General features: G+C 35.6%; 1 long non-coding RNA gene across 1 annotated transcript; it reads left to right on the top strand.

Moving 5' to 3' along the window:
• Positions 1-1430: 1430 nt before the first annotated feature.
• Positions 1431-18725, top strand: LOC129459679 (uncharacterized). The gene is made up of 3 exons (XR_008650027.1): positions 1431-1550; positions 17396-17497; positions 18652-18725. It is a non-coding gene; the product is annotated as an uncharacterized lncRNA (long non-coding RNA).
• Positions 18726-19115: the final 390 nt, after the last annotated feature.

The raw sequence follows: 19115 nt of genomic DNA, 5'->3' as shown, positions 1-19115 counted from the left end.
GCAGACTTTTGCTTGAACATTCAGGCATTTTCATACATCCTCTGAAATCTAGGTGGAGGCTTCCAAACCTCAACTCTTGCCTTCTGTGCACTCATAGACCCAACACCACGTTGAAGCCACCAAGGCCTGGGGCTAGCGCCTGCTGAAGCAATGGCCCAAGCTGTACCTTGGCCCCTTTCATCCACAGCTGGAGCAGCTGGGATGCAGGGTGCCATGACTTGAGGCTGCACAGAGCAGAAGGGCCTGGGCCTAGCCCATGAAACCATTTTTCCCTCCTGGGCCTCCAGGCCTGTGATGGGAGGAGCTGTCACAAATGTCTCTGAAATACACTGGAGGCATTTTCCCTATTGCCTTGGCTATTAACATTCAGCTGTTCTTCTTTACTTATGCAAATTTCTGCAGCCTTGAATTCTTCCTCAGAAAATGAGTTTTTCTTTTCTACTGCATGGTTGGGCTGCAAATTTTCTAAACTTTTATGCTTTGCTTCCATTTTAAATATAAGTCCTAGTTTCAGGTCATCTCTTTGTTTATTCAAATGAGTGTAGGCTTTTAGAAGCAGCCAGCCACATCTTGAATGCTTTGCTGCTTAGAAATTTTTTCCACCAGATACCCTAAATCATCTTTCTCAAGTTCAAAGTTCCAGAGATCTCTAAAGCAGGGGCACAATGCCATCAGTCTCTTTGGTAAAACATAGCAAGAGTGACCTTTACTCCAGTTCCCAATAAATTTCTCACTTCCATGTGAGACCACCTTAGCCTGGACTTCACTGTCCATAACACTATCAGCATTTTGGTCACAACCATTCAACAAGTCTCTAGGAAGTTCCAAACTTTTTCTCGTCTTCCTGTCTTCTTTTAAAGCCTCCAAACTTTCAACCTCTGTCCATTATCCAATTCCAAAAGCACTTTCACATTTTCAGGTATCTTTATACTAATGCCTCACTTCTCCAGTATCAATTCTCTTTCTCCAAAAGACAGACAGACACACACACACACACACACACACTTCCCTGTCCAAGATTACGCTGACAGCCCATCACTCCAGAGAGGTAAGGAAACCCTGCTATTATATATTGTCCTGCATTCAATCTTTTGGTGCCTTTTAGGAAAGCTCAGTGAAAGTCTAAAAATAATTAGAAAGTAGAAATTTTTTTTAATTAAATAACTTTTGTTAGGGAAACTTTAACATAACTCTAAGTTAGAAATCTAATTTTAAAAAGAAACAAGAAATCTCATTTGAAGACAGGAAATTTCTTTCTGTTTTGGAAATACAAAGTACTTTTTCTTCTGTGGAATTTAATAAGCTGATATGAATCAGTATCTTAGCATTCTACCTAGAAGTGGAAAGCAAAATTATCTTTGTGACCAAAATGGTGACACATAATTACTCACTCACAAAAAAAAAATCACTAACACTACAGCATTTTCAAAAGCACATTTTCCCAGTCATGATCTCTATCTTGAAGAGTATAATTTAATGAAGAATATTCTGTCATCCTTTGAAGTTTAACTGAATATGCAAGTAACCAAAAACCAAGCTTTGAGTAGAAGGTAAGTACCAAATTTCTTATGAACTTATTTTTAAAGCTTCTGCTTAACTCAAGTATATTTCTTTGCAATTCAATGTGAATAAGAAGTCTGTATTTTTTTGTCTTGAATGTTATAATCCTTATCAAAGTGTAGGTGCATAAAGTATGGATGGAGGATTAAGGATTATAAGAAGTCACTAAAAGGCAAATATACTTTTTTTTTTTTTTTTTTGAGACAGAGTTTCACTCTTGTTGCCCAGGCTGGAGTACAATGGCACAACCTTGGCTCACCACAACCTCCACTTCCTAGGTTCAAGTGATTCTCCTGCCTCAGCCTCCTGAGTATACTATCTTTAAAATTTTGAATGAAAATTGATTATAGCTTTTGAGAAATTAATAAGATGAAGAAAGCAAAGATGTAGTTTAGAACAACCAATTTACAACTGAGCTGAGAAGGACTGAATATCTCACTTTAAGTTTGTATGCTATTAATTTGTATAGGGAATTAATTGTAACTATTTCATGAATAGTATCTCTTTTTTCTTTTAATTCTATTTGTTTTCTTGATAACGTCTATATTATTGCCTGTGTTGACAGCAATATTGGACCAATTGGGCAAAGTTTAACAGCCACAGGTATTTAAAGGATCCACAACATTGTCACTGTATTTCATTGGCAGAAATCCTAAAAATGCTCACCCTAAATGATCAAATGCCATTTTGGCAGAGTGCTGGGAAGGTAGAAATTTACAGGCTCATTTTAAAGATTTAGAATCAATCTGTTGAAATGGATACAAAATTAATAGTTTAAGTACTGTAATTATTACAAAAGTTTATAAGAGAGAATTTTTTACTGACCCTATTGTAAAAGTTTAATAATATCATAATGGTATTGGCTATCTGAGAAAATAGTTTAGACAAAGCTCCCATATATACCTAAAAAATGCCCAAAGACAACTCATTTAGCAGTATGTTATCTTCCACTTAATTACTCAATAAGTTGCATTCACTGTTTACAATGTGTCAACACTGTACCAAACACACTAGCTGTATTCGCTAATTTAATTTTTTTTAAACCCTATGAAGTATGGATTGATATCAAACCTATTTCAACTGGACTACTAGAGCCTAGCAAAGTAAAATAACTTGTCCAAGGAAATACAGCTAGAAAGGATGAAGCCAAGACGAAAATCTATTTATTTTGACTCCAAAGTTCACTCAACTGACCAGCTAAATTGTAATTCAAACATTTAAAAACTTAGTTAATTTTCCGTGTTTGGAAAGAAAACATTTTCTTTTTTCATTGAACTACAAACTTTGTAGGATATTGAACCATGTATAAAAATGGGCATATTAAAATATTTTATAAGATGATTTCTGCCTGCAGATAGTTACACAAGCATTGAGGAGTAAAAATCTTATTTTTAGATTACAAAGGAACTAGAATTTTAATAGACAGATTGACAAGGAGGACACTTCAAAGTAGACAAAGTCAAGACTATAGGAGGAAAAATCATAGAGAATATTCATGGGGGAATAAGAAGACTTTTTATGTTTCTGGAAAGAGGATGATATGCTGAGTAGTGATAAGATTTAAAAGCTTTATATTTTAAAGGGTTGGGTTCAAATCATAAAGATCTTGAAAGCAAGTTTACAAAACAGGGACTTGGTTCCTTTGAGAACAGAAAATATGGATAATTTTGAATAGGAGAGTGACAAACATAGATTAAATGTGTGATTTGTGAATATTATTTGATTGCTCTTTTATAGAATAAATTGTCGTGTGAAGGAGATATTTTAAGTTGAGAAAAATGGCATAGTTTGGTTCCAAACACTTTATTGTAAAATGATAATAATAATAATGTAGCTATTATTGTCTGAAAAAGCTAGGATTTTAAAAAGTAGAAAGCTGGCTGTATAGAAATTTCCATTTCTGAATGTTCAAATTATTTTAACACATCTAAGGATTACTGATTAAGGTAGAATATACATAGGGGGATGAGTATTGCTGACTAATTAATTCATCAGAAAATTTAGAAATTTTCATGAATGTTCAGTGTTTCTAGTATCTTTTCACACCTCATAGAAAGCACATTAAGAATAATATCCCTCTGAATCTCTACTGATTTGGCCAATAAGGAAGAACTTTTTGAGATTATTAATGTATTCCATTCAAAGTTTTTTTATCTTTATGAGATATTTTTACATCATTAATCATAATCTCAGTCATTTTTAATATCTACATTTGGGCTAATTCATAAATACATTCTATAGCGAATGTTACATTATACTGTATACATTTCATTTCTAAGAATAAAATTAAAAATATTTTGTATATAAATTGGTAATATAAATCCTTTTGACTAGTCATGTTGATATTCACAGTTTCTGTCAATTGCTCTTATTCTTAAAATTATTTATTTGTTAGGAGATAGAGTCCTATGAGTTTAGTCACTGTCCTCAATACTCAATATTGGGCAGTTGAGTTGGTAATTGCAAATCCTCTATATAAGAATATTCTTAATTTTCCCTAGCAGTAGCTATTAAAGTTCTTACTATCCCATCAACAACTTCCAAATTTAAAGTCCACAAAAATTGGGTCTCCAAATACACTATCAAGAACTTTTCAGGAATATAGGGTTAAACAAAGACTATCTTGAAAAGATCTCACATGTGAATTTGCACTATTTGATATAGGTTTTCATGCCTGTAGTTCAATGTATCTAGCATAGGTGTCTCTCCTCTGTCCTCCCAGCCACTTTGTACTATTTTTACACTTGGAACAGTCTGTCTATCTGCTTGTCTCTAAAGCAATGGTTTAAACAATAATTTTAGTGACAAATGGAGGCAACTCAAGGGAGTTTGTTTTAATTTTAATATTCCAGACACTAAATATAGCACCTGGAACTCAACCTGTATATGCTGAATGGGTGAGTGAGATGACTGCCTGGTTGAAAAACAAGGACAGATGAGAAATGCAGGGTCAATAAAGCTGGAAGTAATAAATTTTTAAATACACTTTAGTTTCAACAGGATTAACAGGAAAGCCAGAGACTACATTATTAGTTAGTGATGAATGTTATTGCTGAAATAATATTTCTTTCATCTTATGACACTGCTTCATTGAAGTTTTCTATGAAATCTGTGTTCTAGCTGCATTGCCTTTGGCTAGAAATGTGCAGTGAAGAGAGATTATAAACAGCTTTGTACTTAACCTTTCGGTTGCTGCTTCAGCCTTCACCCATGACTGAAGACCTCCCAATTCTCCAGGACCTCCAGGCGCTCAAAAACCTCAGGGTTTATTCATAAACACTATTTCAGTTTCCCAAGGTTAAGGTATACTTAGGTATCAGACAGTGATGGGGAATATATGGAACTTAACATAAGAGTATATTTCTAGGTAAGTTTCTGGGAGAATTAAGACAGCAGCTGCCCATGTGAAGTATGTAATTTAAAAAAGACATGAAATTACATAAATCAGACCACTAAAGCTGGGAATAAAGGTGGCAAGATTAAAGTGCTATTGGACCTAAAGGCAGAAGGATGTAATCCAATATTTATTTGACCTTTCACTTCACCCCATAAAGTTACCAAAGCTAAACTAAGAAATACAGTAAGACTTTGATCTCAAATCCTAGTACACAGCCCAAGTTGGCAAAGATTAACTATGTAGGAGTGCCTTTTTTCTTTTCTTGAGGTCCAGAAGACCTGCAAACCAGGGAGCTTTCCCTGAGGCCTGAGGCAGAGAGCTTCCTCCACCTTAGATCTTAGGCATCTTGGGGTTGTAACAAGAGATCTTGTACCAAATTGGAAAAAACCACAAGGAGAGATTTATATCTGGGATTTTGTTTCCTAGATTGACTGCCTTTACCTCTTTGACCACTTTAGCCACAAACAAAATTTGAAAGGAGGACTTCACAGCTCTTTTCTCCAGATTACCTGGGTATAGTGAAAGTTCTGCCCACTTTTATTCCTAGGTATAGAATCAAGTGGTGTGTCTTTAAAAGTACCTCATCTAAAACCTAAAGATAATAATATCTGGGCTGTTAAACAATTACAGTTTCAAAGCTAGATTAAAAAAAAAGAAAGTCTTTACTGGGCCCAGTGGCTCACATTTCTAATTCCAGCATTTTGGGAGGCCGAGGTCAGTGGATCCCTTAAGCCTGGGAGGTGGAGGTTGCAGTGAGCTGAGATTCCACCACTGCACACTCACTCACTCCACCCTGGGTGACAGAGTAAAACCCTTTCTTTGGGAAAAAAAAATGGGAAGATATCGGCTCCTTGGAATTACAAATTTATGAAAACCTAACAACATATTATGTCTTGCCCGTAGAACAAACCACAGGGGTAATGCACATTATGACAAAAGTTGAAGTATAAAAATAAAGGGAAAATAATAAAGTTTATTCAATAATATTTATCTTATGAGACACCTAGATCTGTGTAAATGTTGTTATTGATGGTTGAAGAATTGCAAAATTATATAATATACTCCCTTTTTAGAAAAAAATTAAATAATTCGATGATGCATGGGTAGTTGTATTATAAATGTAAAAGTTATAATGTTAAGTATTTTGTGAAATATTGTGAAAGTCTCTAGGATAGGAATTGTGTCTTCTTTCATTTACTTACAGTGACTTACACACAGTGGGGACATTAAATGATTTAATGAATCATTATTTGTGAATAATAAAAATTTGCTATTTTCTACTATACACAAGTGTTTCATGACATATTTTACTTAAAAGAAAATTAGAGAGAAAATGGCACCTACTCTATTCCTATTTTACTGTATTAAAGCCCAAGTCTGTTTAATCCTGGGTCACCAATTTCTTTACTATAGCAGTGATAGCTATTAGGAAAAAGCTATCATGTATACAGTGTCAAGTTTTATCCTATATGCAAAACACATAATTAAATGCAAATTAATTCATTTAATCTTCATAACAACTATATCTTTTTTGGGCTAAGGGCTCTTAAACTGTTTTAATTATATTATAGCCTATGCATTTTTGTGTCTTCTCTAACAAGCCTTTGCCTAATCTAAGGTCATAATGATATTCTCCTTTGTTTTCTTCTAGAAGTTTTATTGTTCGGGGCTTATATGTTTCAAGTTAATTTTTGTATGTGGAATGAGGTTTGGCTTACTTGTTTTCCTATATAGATACCAAGTTTATCCAGCACTATTCATTGAAAAGACTGTCCTATTGCCATTGAAATACTTGGACAATTTTGTTGAAAATCAACTGACTATGAATGTCTGAGACTATTTCTGAATTATTAATTTAGTTCTATTTAGTCTATTTAGAACAAAATTGTATATGTCCATACTTACATCAATATCAGACCCTCTAGAATATTTTAGTTTTGCAGCAAGCTTGGAATTCAGTACATTGAATTCTTGATACATTTCTTCTTTTTAAAACTTGTTTCTGCAAAACATAGCAAAAACGTATTTGTAAAATAAATATTCGATAAAACATTTGTACCCAGAATATATAAATAACTCTTAACAACACAACAGTAAAAAGGAAACTCAAATAATAGTGAGCAAGCAATTTGAATAGACACTTCACAAAAAATATGTTGAATGGTCAATAAATAATACAAAGATGCTTAATATCATTAGATTGTATGGAAATGCAAATTAATATGTCAATGAATTACCACTGCATGCCCACTAACATGGCAAAATAAACAAATAAACACCTAACAACATTAACTACTAGGAAAGATGTGGAACAACTAGAACCCTCACACATTGCTGTTGCAAATGGAAAATGGTAAAGCTAGTTTGGAAAAGAGTTTGACAATTTCTTATAAAGTTAAACATAGGCTAAAGAACCGAGAATTTTACTTTTATGTATCTAAGATAAATAAAAACAAATGTTCAAACACTTTTACTCAGTGGGTAATAGCAATTTTATTCATAATATCCCCAAACAACTAAGTGAACAAATAAATACATTGTGGTATATTTATACAATAGCATAACACTCAACAATAGAAAGGCATGAACTATTGATACGTGCTATATCATGGGTGACTCTCAGAGGCATTGTGCTAACAATGCTAGAATCCAGACGAAAATGACTAGAAACTAGATGTTTCCCTTTCCATGATATTTTAAGAAGGCAAAATTATTAACCAGAAAGTGAATCACTATTTGCCAGGGTCTGGATATGGGGAGACAAGGAGCATGAGGAAATGCTTTGGGGTGATGTAAATAAATGTCTGGGTCTTGATTGTCTTGATGGTTACACTACTACATACATTTGCCAACAATCATCAAACTGTACTCTTTAAAAGTGATTATTTTATGTGTAAATTGTATCTCAACAAACATAATGTTTTAGAAATCTATATTATTTACTCTTAGAAAAATGTTTCCTACCTTATTTCTTCCCCTAGTGAGCTAGTTTAAAAGTATAACACACACATATATTTTTTCTATTTTCTTTTGTTCCCACCTCCAATGTTTGCCTTTCTCCCCCATAACACTCAACAAGAATATGTGAACTTTGAGCATGGTTGCTACTTTTTCTAAACCTGAATTTTGTAAAAGTTAGCCCCAAATGAAATATCCAACAAAATGAAAACTAGATTCTCCCTCCATGGGAGATACTTTCTCACATTTTCAAATATCAGGAAGGGTGTGCTAGAATCTAGCTTAAATTCTTGCCTAATGTGTCTGGAGTTTCCATGTTTCTCTTGTGAAGAGATGGCCCATAGTTACTAAGTTTGCCTGGAGTTTAAGCTGCTTATCGAAAGGGAGAAGGAGATGGAAGGATGAGCAAGTAATTGTGTTTAAAGGCAGCAAGTAATCTTAGCTGATTTTACAAACAATATCTTACTATAATATAGCCTCTATCCCTCAAAAAATTCACATATACAATTCCATTCACATACACACTTAAAAGGTTCATGGAGTACATGAATGTCAAGACCACAGAAAATGAGAGAGAACCCTTTTTTCTAGAGGAGTAGCAAAGATACTCTTACATCCTTGAACATACCTCTCTCTAGTGCCTGACTCATTATACAATCAAATGCACTGATAAATAGCAGCGCTTGTGATAAGGATAATGACAATTTCTTTTCTCAACTGAGGTAACATTTCAAAATGTAGTTTAATTTTTGGTTACTATTTCCAAAATAGCAACGTAAAAAGAGTACGAATGATAACATGAGGCAATTTGAGAAACATGACATTAGGAAATGGATGAAAACTCAAATGGCACTTTCAAAGTTGTTGTCTTGAATTATTTGATTTTCTACAGATGTCATCTATCCTCAGCAAAATGTACTGCTACCCCGCAAATAATCCATGTGCCACTGTGTGAATTTGCGCTGTCAGAGACATTTATTTTTCCTGAGTCTTTACTGATTTTTGTAGAGCTAACAAAATGATATAACCAAAGGCCTATATCTTTCAGTAACTGGCATTCTATTTGCCCCAGAAATATTTTTATAAATAATGTTATGAATAAATATTAGCAATAATTAGAAGAAAGAAATATTGTTGACCTTAAAAATAGCAGGATATATGTATTTTATGTATGGTAAATACCTTCAACTTCCAAGTATCCGTGAAAATGGTGAACGGATAGTCAGAGATGGCATGAACCGAAATATCACAAATAAGGTATAAATGCTTTATGTCTAAATATGACAATTTCTTTCCCCATAAAATTTTTCTCAATCTTATGAAAAGTAATAACCAATTTGAGCAACTAATCAAAAACAGTAAATCATTACTAAACATATTGTTACCTCTGATTTAATTTCCTATGAGGCTGGTCTTTATCTAAGACGTGAGTAAAAAATAACAACAAAAGAGTCATGGGGCATTGGAATTTCCAAAAAAACAATCAGCTCCAACAGAATAAAACAAAAGTTACCTCAGCTCAGTCTGCATTTAGGAGCCCCCTTTAATCGTTGCTGAAAATTCTTCATCCAATTACTAATTTTTCAGTGGAGAATTGGAGCAGCAGGACATAGCTTTTACTAAATCCAAGAGGGCTTATTGCCTTATTATATGCCTTGCAGTAAGTATTCAGGAATTTTTCTCCATTTTTCAGGGGCTCACTCCTAACTTTTATTTATCTATTCTTCTCAGCAGATACAATACTCTTGCTTTGTAGACCAAAGAAATCATCACTCTTGAGCTATATTTTTTAATAAACTCCTTAGCTGCTCTGTTAATCCTTTAGTTCCCTTATCTCTAATTTGGGGAGAAGTTATAGTATATATCACCTATGTTTTTTAAAGTGTTTAATAAAGTAAAAGACATAAAGTGTTTAAAGCAGGGCCTGGGACATCATAAGGGTCAATATGACATAGGGTTATTGCTAATTTTGCATCTCTACTCCCGCATTTCTTGACCATCTCAAAAATTCCTCTAAATTTTCATCCATATTCTCTTTCTGCTTTGCTGTCTTAGAGAAAGAAAACTCTGTCCTCCTTTCTAAGGTCATATTTATCTTAATTAAAAAACTTTTTAAAGTTCTGATAATTTGATGGTGAAGAACAAATCATCAAGTAGTGGTTGTTTTCCAGGTATATTTTAAATTCCTTAACCTAGAATCCACCATTTTAATTCCACTCTATTTGCCTAATTTTTTAAATTAATACTTATCCAAAAATCTTCCCAAAATAGGCTTTTTTAAAAAAATTACTTCTCCACCTCAGTACCATTGCTTTTTCATTTCTCTGGAATGCACATCTCTTGTCTGGTAACCAAAATGTTTCTTTATTCAATATTCAACAAGAATTTGGATTTATTGTGTAGCAGAGATAATTACTAATCATTAGTAACAATGCATTCTTACACATTTCCCAGACCCCGGGAATTCTGGTGAATTCATGTTACTCATCCTAACCCATGGGTTTTTAGTGAAACATAGAAAAGGTGGTTTGAATTCCATGTACACTTTATCCAACTATGGGAACAATGGTGGTTTTGTGTTCCTAATGATGCAGCTACAAGGTGTCTGAATTTACCTTAGCCTGAGACCTTGAATAATGGTGGGGAGCAAAACTCCAACCAACCCACACTGGATATGTATGATGAGCAAGAAATAAACTCTGTAATGTTAAAACACGGATGAATTGGGGTTATCATCAAGCAGAACCTGAACTGCCTTGACCATCCTAGATGCTAGAGACAAAGAAATGAAAGGTAGAATTGTTATTCTTAAGAACCAATAGGGTAGAACCTTGCTTTCTAATATTGTAGTCACAAAGCACATTAAAAAAAAAAAAAAAAATATATATATATATATATATATATATATATATATATATATATATATTTAAACAGAGTCTTGCTGTATCTCCCAGGCTGGAGTGCAGTGGTGCGATTAGGGCTCACTGCAGCCTCTGCCTGCCGGACTCAAGCAATCCTCCCACCTCAGCCTCTTGAATAGCTGGGACTACAGATGAGCACCACTATACCTGGCTAATTTTTATATTTTTCATAGAGATGGGGTTTCACTATGTTGCCCAGACTGGTCTCAAACTCTTGGGATCAAGCAATCTACCGGCCTCAGCCTCCCAAAGTGCTGGGATTATACCGTGCCTGGTCCATGTTTTAAATTTAAATTAGTTAATATTAAAAAAAAACCTTAAAGTTGAGTTCCTTTGTTACACTAGCCATATTCCAAGTGTTTATAGCTATATATGTCTAGTGGCTCTCATATTGGACAACGTATGAGTAGTTCCATCTTTAGAGACTATGATTGAACAGCATTCGTCTAGAAAAATGAAGAAGAAAGCAGCACATATGCTATTGCAGTACGGTTTCATAAGCGGTGGTAACAGAGCTGTAGGTAAAGAATATTATGAGAAAAAAATGTGTTGGTAAATAGAAATTCTTAAAATATTATTTTTAGTATATTTTGAGAAAAATGAGAGGAAATGACATGACTTTTTACAATAAAAGTTGTAAAATCAGATTCCAATTTTAGAACTTCATTCAACACATGTATTAGAACAGATATGCAATGATGTACACAGAAATGTTTAATATAGCAATTCAGTTTTAATACTAGATGTCTGGTAGCAATGGCAACAACTAGAGCTCATTTATTTGGGCCTGGAAATATAAATAAATTATATCCATAGAATAAGATATTATGTCATTTTTAACATAAAATGAGTTGGAATGTCCTTATAGTTGGGTTTCATGAGGTGAGATAGTCCTAACTGAGAAAGAAAAAAAAAAAAAAACTACCGTCACCAGGTATCAGGTAGAGAGGGCTCCAGGTAGCAAGAACAAAGCTAGACTTGAACTATCCGTGAGGTTCTAGATGCTTTGGAGGCTGGATTTCTATAGTAGAGAAAATCCAAGAAGCACTGATAAAGTCCTCCATTTTTAAAAGTGTGGTCATTTTTAGGGGCCAGTGAAGTACAGAATGCCAACATAGCCATCTCTAGCAGGAACAGGAATGTTTGGATACAGTTCAGAGGGACTTTACAGAGGATGTGATCTTGGAGAGCTATCAAAGTTGTGCTCACTGGGGTTTTGAGTTCACAGTGAATGGAATAAAGACACACAATTCTGACTTTCCCACTGAATACAACAAAAAACCCTGGACAATATGCATGAAGCAGCTATTTGAGGACTATGCCAAGTAAATGTTGGCTGCAGTGAACAGGGAACTCAAAGTACTCACGTACTGGCAGTGAGTTTTCTGTTTTTGTCTTGTTTTCTTTTCCTCTCTTATCTTCAAGTATGGAATCAAAGAGAACCCGAGGCCGGGCGCGGTGGCTCACGCTTGTAATCCCAGCACTTTGGGAGGCCGAGGCGGGCGGATCACGAGGTCAGGAGATCGAGACCACGGTGAAACCCCGTCTCTACTAAAAATACAAAAATAAAAAAAAAATTAGCCGGGCGAGGTGGCGGGCACCTGTAGTCCCAGCTACTCGGAGAGGCTGAGGCAGGAGAATGGCGGGAACCCGGGAGGCGGAGCTTGCAGTGAGCCGAGATCGCGCCACTGCACTCCAGCCTGGGCGACAGAGCGAGACTCCATCTCAAAAAAAATAAAAATAAAAAAAGGGAACCCGAAACCTGGAACTGCATACCAGTTGCACACAGAATGGTTTCTAAAGGAGCCCTCTCTTTCTGGTCAGAGGAGCAGGAAATCCAGGCCCTATGAAACAGAGAGTGGAGGGATTTCCTATTTTTATTTGTTATGTTTTCTGTTCCTTTCTGTCTTAGCCTGAGGCACTAGCAGCTGTGCGTCTATTTTACTTAATAGTTTGTGAGTTCCAGATGCCAGACATTCTCTGTCTCTGTTGTTGTATGCCTACTATCTGTAACATGCCTGGACATACAAAGTATCTGTGCAAGAAAAGCTAAAATATGAGGTAAAAGGTAGAAGAGGCCTCATGCACAGGAACATGGAGTGATCAGAAAGACGAAGACATTCAGGATACTTTGGTCTTGGAGAAAAATTACTTAGAAGTGGCAAATAGGATCAATAGGGCAGGACATTGAAGGTCATTTATCTCACAGGTGAAGTAGAAAATAAAAAAAGACTACATCGGTTAGGAAGAGGAGGAAATTCCAGTGAAAGTTTATATTAGACATAATAACAAATTTCATCGACTCCTTTAATTTTACAAATATGTGAATAATATTGGCTACAAAAGCATTGATGTCTTATAAAATTTAAACAACCTTCATTTTCTGTACATTACCTTGGAAAGTAATTCTGAAGTAAAGCAAGAACTCACTTTAACCCACAAATATTTATTAAGTGCCCCTCTGGCAATGCTTTATTTTATTTTTAAGAGAAAGGTCTTATTCTGTACTCACACTGGAGTGCAGTGGGGCGATCATAGCTCACTGCAGCCTCGAACTCCTGGGCTTAAGCACTCCTCCCATTTCAGCCTCCCAAGTAACTGGGAGTGCACTATGGCCACACAACACCACCAGGACTTTTTTTTTTTTTTTTTTTTTTTTTTGGTGTTTAGTTTTTAGTAGAGACAGGGTCTCACAGTGATGCCCAAGCTGGTTTTTGAACTCCTGGCTCAAGTGATTCTCTGGCCTTGGCCTCCCAGATTACAGACAGGAGTCATTGTGCCCAGTCTAAGTGAATTGAGTTTAATTTACTAAGTTGAGGGAAGATATTTCTAATATTCAGCCTTGGTAAACTTTTCTAGTACTTACTGTGCACTGAGAACTCTGTGAAGCAACAATGTTCAATGAACAGAAGTTGTAACCCTCTCATGTGGGCAAGGACTTTTGTTTCCATGATTTGCTGTTGGTATTTTCCTTTTATTTTCCTAGCTCATTTCATTTTTTTTCAGACATCTGTGATTTCAGGGTTTAGGCAATGCAGTAAATTATTTCATACACTCTCTCCTGGACATGTTCCAAGCAAAATGCCCTTATTCTACTATTTTGTACCGTCCATGTAACATCTCATGATTTTATTGGATACATCAATTGTGCGGAGAATTTGATTGTATATGGGCAAACATGACCATACAATTTCTCTAGTTTATCTTCTGTGTAATGTATCCTTTAAACAATCTCATAAATAAACCCAGTCATTTCCCCAGCTTGTCCTCCCTTTATAGACCCACACTGAAAGCAAAATGTGTAAATTTTCTTTTTCACAACAAGATTACTCTACCCTGGAGACTCAATGGACAATTACTTTCCCCTTTGAATTCATTTTGTGCTATGTTCCGTGCTGCGTAAGTTTATAAAATCTCTTCATTAACCTAGTCTTTAAGTCCAGGAGTTAAATCTAAGCTCCTGAAGCAGTCATACCGGCCCAGACTACTGGCCTTCCCTTGAACTCTGTGGTTCTCAATACATGAGCCCTTATATAACACTTGCAATATTCATCTTGAAAAATCTTGGCTACTTGATGCATGTAGGAAACACTTCATTCCGATTGAGTTTTCTGAAAATCAGACAATATGCATCCTGAGCAGTGAACTCTTAAAGTTAATTTTGAATAAACGTTATTTAAAAGGTGTTTTGCTTTTCCTATGCCTGATTATAAGATACAGTCTTGCACTGCATAACAATGTTTCAGTCGGTATGGACTGCCTATGCTACAGTGGCCCCATAAGGTTATAATGGAGCTGAAAAATTCCTAGTGCCTGGTGTTGTTATAGCCAGCCGTTGTAACATGATAGCACAATGCATGGCTTACGTGTTTACAGTGGTGCTGGTGTAGGCAAAGCTACTGCTCTGCCAATTGTATAAAAGTATGGACATACAGTTATGTATAGGACACAATACTTGATAATGATAATAAACTACTTTATTACTAGTTTAAGTATTTACTATACTATACTTTTCATTATTATTCTAGAGTGTACTCCTACTTACAAAAAGTTAAAGCCACGTGCAGTGGCTCACATCTGTAATCCCAGCACTCTGGGAGGCCGAGGTGGGAGGCTAGGAGTTCAAGTGGAGTGAGCTATGATCACACCACTGCATTCCAGCATGGGTGACAAACCAAGATGAGACCCTCTTTCTAAATAATAATAATAATAAATTTTTAAAAAGAAAAAAATAAAGTTAACTGTAAAACAACATCAGGCAGGTCCTTCAAGAGGTATTCCAGAAGGCATTGTTATCACAGGAGATGACAGCACCATGCTTGTTATTGCCCCTGCAGACCTTCCAGTGAGAAAAGATGTGGAGGTGAAAGATAGTGATTTTGACGATCCTAATTCTGTGAAGGCCTAGGCTGATGTGTGTGTTTTAATTTTTAATAATAAAAAATTTAAAAAGTAAAAACATTAAAATAAAATGTGTTAAAAATAGATTAAACTTATGGAATAAAGAAAGAAAGACGATATTTTTGTCAGCTGTACAATGTGTTTGTGTTTTAAGCTGTTATTACAAGAGTCAAATTATTTAAAAGGTTACAAAGTTGGCCGGGTGCAGTGGCTCACACCTCTAATCCCAGCACTTTGGGAGGCCAAGGCAGGTGGATCATTTGAGGTCAGGAGTTCAAGACCAGCCTGGCCAGCATGGTGAAACCTCATCTCTAACAAAAATACAAAAATTAGCTGGGCGTGGTAGAGGGCACCTATAATCCCAGCTACTCAAGAGGCTGAGGCAGGAGAATGGCTTGACCCTGAACCCAGGAGGCAGAGTTTGCAGTGAGCTGTTATCTTGCCACTGCACACTCCAGCATAGAGCAAAGACTCCATCTCAAAAAAAAAAAAAATTTACAAAGTTAAAAAGTTTCAATAAGCTAAGCTTAATTTATTACTAAAAAAAGAAAAAATAAATTTAGTGTAGCCTAAGTGTACAGTGTTTATAAATATACAGTACTGTACAATAATGTCCAAGATGTCGACATTCATTCACTACTCGCTTGTTATCTCACTCAGAGCAACTTCCAGTCCTGCAAGCCGCATACATGGTAAGTGCCCTATACAAGTGTGCCGGCATGTTTAGATATGTTAAGATACGTAAACACTTACCATTGTGTTACAATTGCCTGCAATATCCAGTACAGTAACATGCTGTACAGGTTTGTAGCCTAGGAGCAATAGGCTATACCATATAGCCCAAGTATATAGTAGGCTATACCATCTAGCTTTGTGTAAGTACATGCTATGATGTTCACACAATAGTGAAATCACCTAAAGACCCATTTGTCAGAATGTATCCCCATTGTTAAGTGATACATATCTAGTAAAATTGGAGGCATTTGGGACACAAGAACAGCATTACTAACATCATTAACAGAAGTGCTCTCATTTTTTTTAATTGGAAAAATCTAGGCAAGTCACTTTGAGAGGAACTAAAATTAAGATTGAGATTCCTGGCCTTTACTGTAAATTTACTGAATCAGACTGTCCCAGAAACCAATTGACTATGTATGCTTGATATGGGGTGTAGGAGGGGGATACAGGAAGATTTGCTCCAATGCAAAATGGTGAATACTGATTTGATTATATAGCTTTTAAAGCACTTTTTGCAGTGTTCCTGATTTCTCCCTTCCTTTGAGGCTGGTAGCTGTCCTTGCTCACTGCTGCAAGCATACCTGTTAGTAATAGGCATTCCCCTGCTGTCTAATGGGGTCATATTCTTTAAAATGATAAATATTGCAAAAATGATCAGTTTCTTTGCAAAATTAGAGTAAATATTCCATAAGTATGGACCCAAGGGTCTCTCTTATGCATGTGAAACCAATTTATATAATGGGGTGGACAATAGAAACAGCTTTAATTTTTCCCTTCATCACCTTAACCCTTCTCTCTTGAAGTCTCTTTTCTGCCCTGAATGGCATTTCAGAGATATATTATAATTTGGGGGTCACTTTCAGATATAGAAATGTCTAATTCAATCTGAATCAAAAGTTTAATCTTGCATCCAATATAAAGCATTCACCTCTCACCAGTTCAGATTTTATTTACATTCACTTCTCACCAGTTCAGAGTTAACCCTATGCTATAGAGCCATAGGCCGAGTGGCAAGGAAGGAGTAGGCTGGAGGAATGAGATCTAGTCTGTTATTTCACAATATTTGTTCCAAATACCCTTTCTCCCATTCCCACGCCAATAATTTCCCCTTTGTGCTTCTCATTTAATTTTGGCAGGTGCCCATATTTTCTGGAACATATTGGCTGTTTCTTTGGAGACCATGAACACTATGTCATTTCTTTGTGTGGGCGATTTAATCTCTAGGAGACTTCACACATCATCCTCATAAGCTCCTACCCTGGGTTCCTTTTCCTGGGAAGCAAACCTCTTGGGCATCTCTCAGGGTTTCCTTTTGGCCCACTGCAAAACTTACAAACCCTTGTTCCACAAAACAGGAAAAGACAGGTCTACTCCCACCCCACGTCTGCCTTTTCACCTCTGTCCTCACCTTCCATTTCAGGTTTATTCAGCCAGCCTTTGAGTTGAAAGAGGAAGGAGCATCCTTCCTGCATTTTTGGAAGAGGGAGGAGGAGAAATGCCATCAAGTCTCTATATCTAATGAGTAGGTAGCCTTTATATATATATATATATAGCACCGGGAGACTGAGAATGGATATGGATATTGATCAGATTGGCCATCTCTTACTAAGCCCTCTGGAATGTGTAAGCACCTTTCTTTGGAATGCAGATGTATACTTTTTATCCTTTGTCCTGAGCCTTGTGGCTTCAGTGAGTCCTCATCCCAGACAATAGAAATAGTACCATTTACAAGTATATTGCATTAACTGAGGAGCAATTGCTTTGTAATATCTATTTTAGCTACCCAGAAGCCTTTTTCATTTTGTTTATTCCATACCCAGGTGTATTCTAAATTTTCAGATCTGCAATAGTGATGTGTTTCTGGTTTTTGGTAAATGTAATGGTGTAGGCTGTGCTGTATCATTTTTTTTCATATTTTTAGATTTACATGTCACATCTCAACAAGCTAATTATAAGTGACTCATCAAACTCTTAAAATTTCTTATGTTATAACGAAATTAATATATATAAAGTCTCTAGCATTATTTAAGGAAGGTGCTTAATATAGATGGGTATGTCAACCTAAAGAAAGAAACTGAGGCAAAATTGATATAAGTAGAGAGTTAATTTGGGCCAAAATTCAGAGCAGTAAACCAACAAATACTTCCAAGCTTCTTTAGAAATGCGGTGAGTTGGGGCAGTTATAAGCAGATTTTTAAAGGCAAAATGAGGAAGCACAGCAAGGGGGTTTCAGTCTGTTCACATACAAATACCATTTGTTAACAGTGATAAGCTAATAAAAGATTGGCGAAAGGCTACAGTGTGTCTCCAAATAGTCATTATCAGTATGTGGTTAGGGTTGTTCCTGGAATTATTCACCTAAGCAGGAAGCATTACGGAATTTCAGGGAAGTAACTTTGGTCTTATGTCCCTTCTCTTTGTCCATTTAAATTTAGTTAACCTCTGATTGTCCAATTTTGTTCTCATATTCTTTAATCATATGTGTTTTCCCTGTGATTTCCATGTGAGTGTTTCACTATCTAACGTGGACAGTTTTGAAGAATAATGCACTGGTGTTCCTTATGTTTGAGGAAAGAGTTTGGGATTTGTGGGATAAATTTAAAAGCTGCTATTCACTAGATACTAAATTTTAGGAAAAATCCTTAACATATTTCAACCTGTTTCCATCTTTTAAAGGATGACATCTATTTTGCATGTTTGCGAGAATTAAACGATGCAATGAAGATAAATTTTCTGGAACACGGTAGGAGAAAGATTCACACATGTTAGTACCTTTTACTTACCCTTCAATTATTCATCACTCACTTAAGATATTCCACTCTGAGTATTTTTCTTTCAAATTATGAGGGCTGGTGATTTCTTATTCTCAGAATAATTAATCTTTCAGAATTTGTATCGCAAAACCTGCAAATCAATTGCATTAGCTATTCTTCGCTCATTTGTATTATATTACACTGAAAGTCCTTAGAGAACTATAAAAAATATATACATTTGCCAGAGGCAGTATTGTTGCTTTTTCTAATTCCTTCTGAACTCTATGATGTAATTAATCTGAGCCTGGTGCCCTGTCAACTTCAATAATCTTGACGACCTTATTACACTCTCCAGCAGAGAAATAAGTATTAAGTGAGCACCTGAGG

Source organism: Symphalangus syndactylus, chromosome 13 (genome assembly GCF_028878055.3).
Source record: "Symphalangus syndactylus isolate Jambi chromosome 13, NHGRI_mSymSyn1-v2.1_pri, whole genome shotgun sequence".
NCBI lineage: Eukaryota > Metazoa > Chordata > Mammalia > Primates > Hylobatidae > Symphalangus > Symphalangus syndactylus.
The sequence above is the reverse complement of the archived record's forward strand: the minus strand, read 5'-3'. Positions and strand labels throughout refer to the sequence as shown.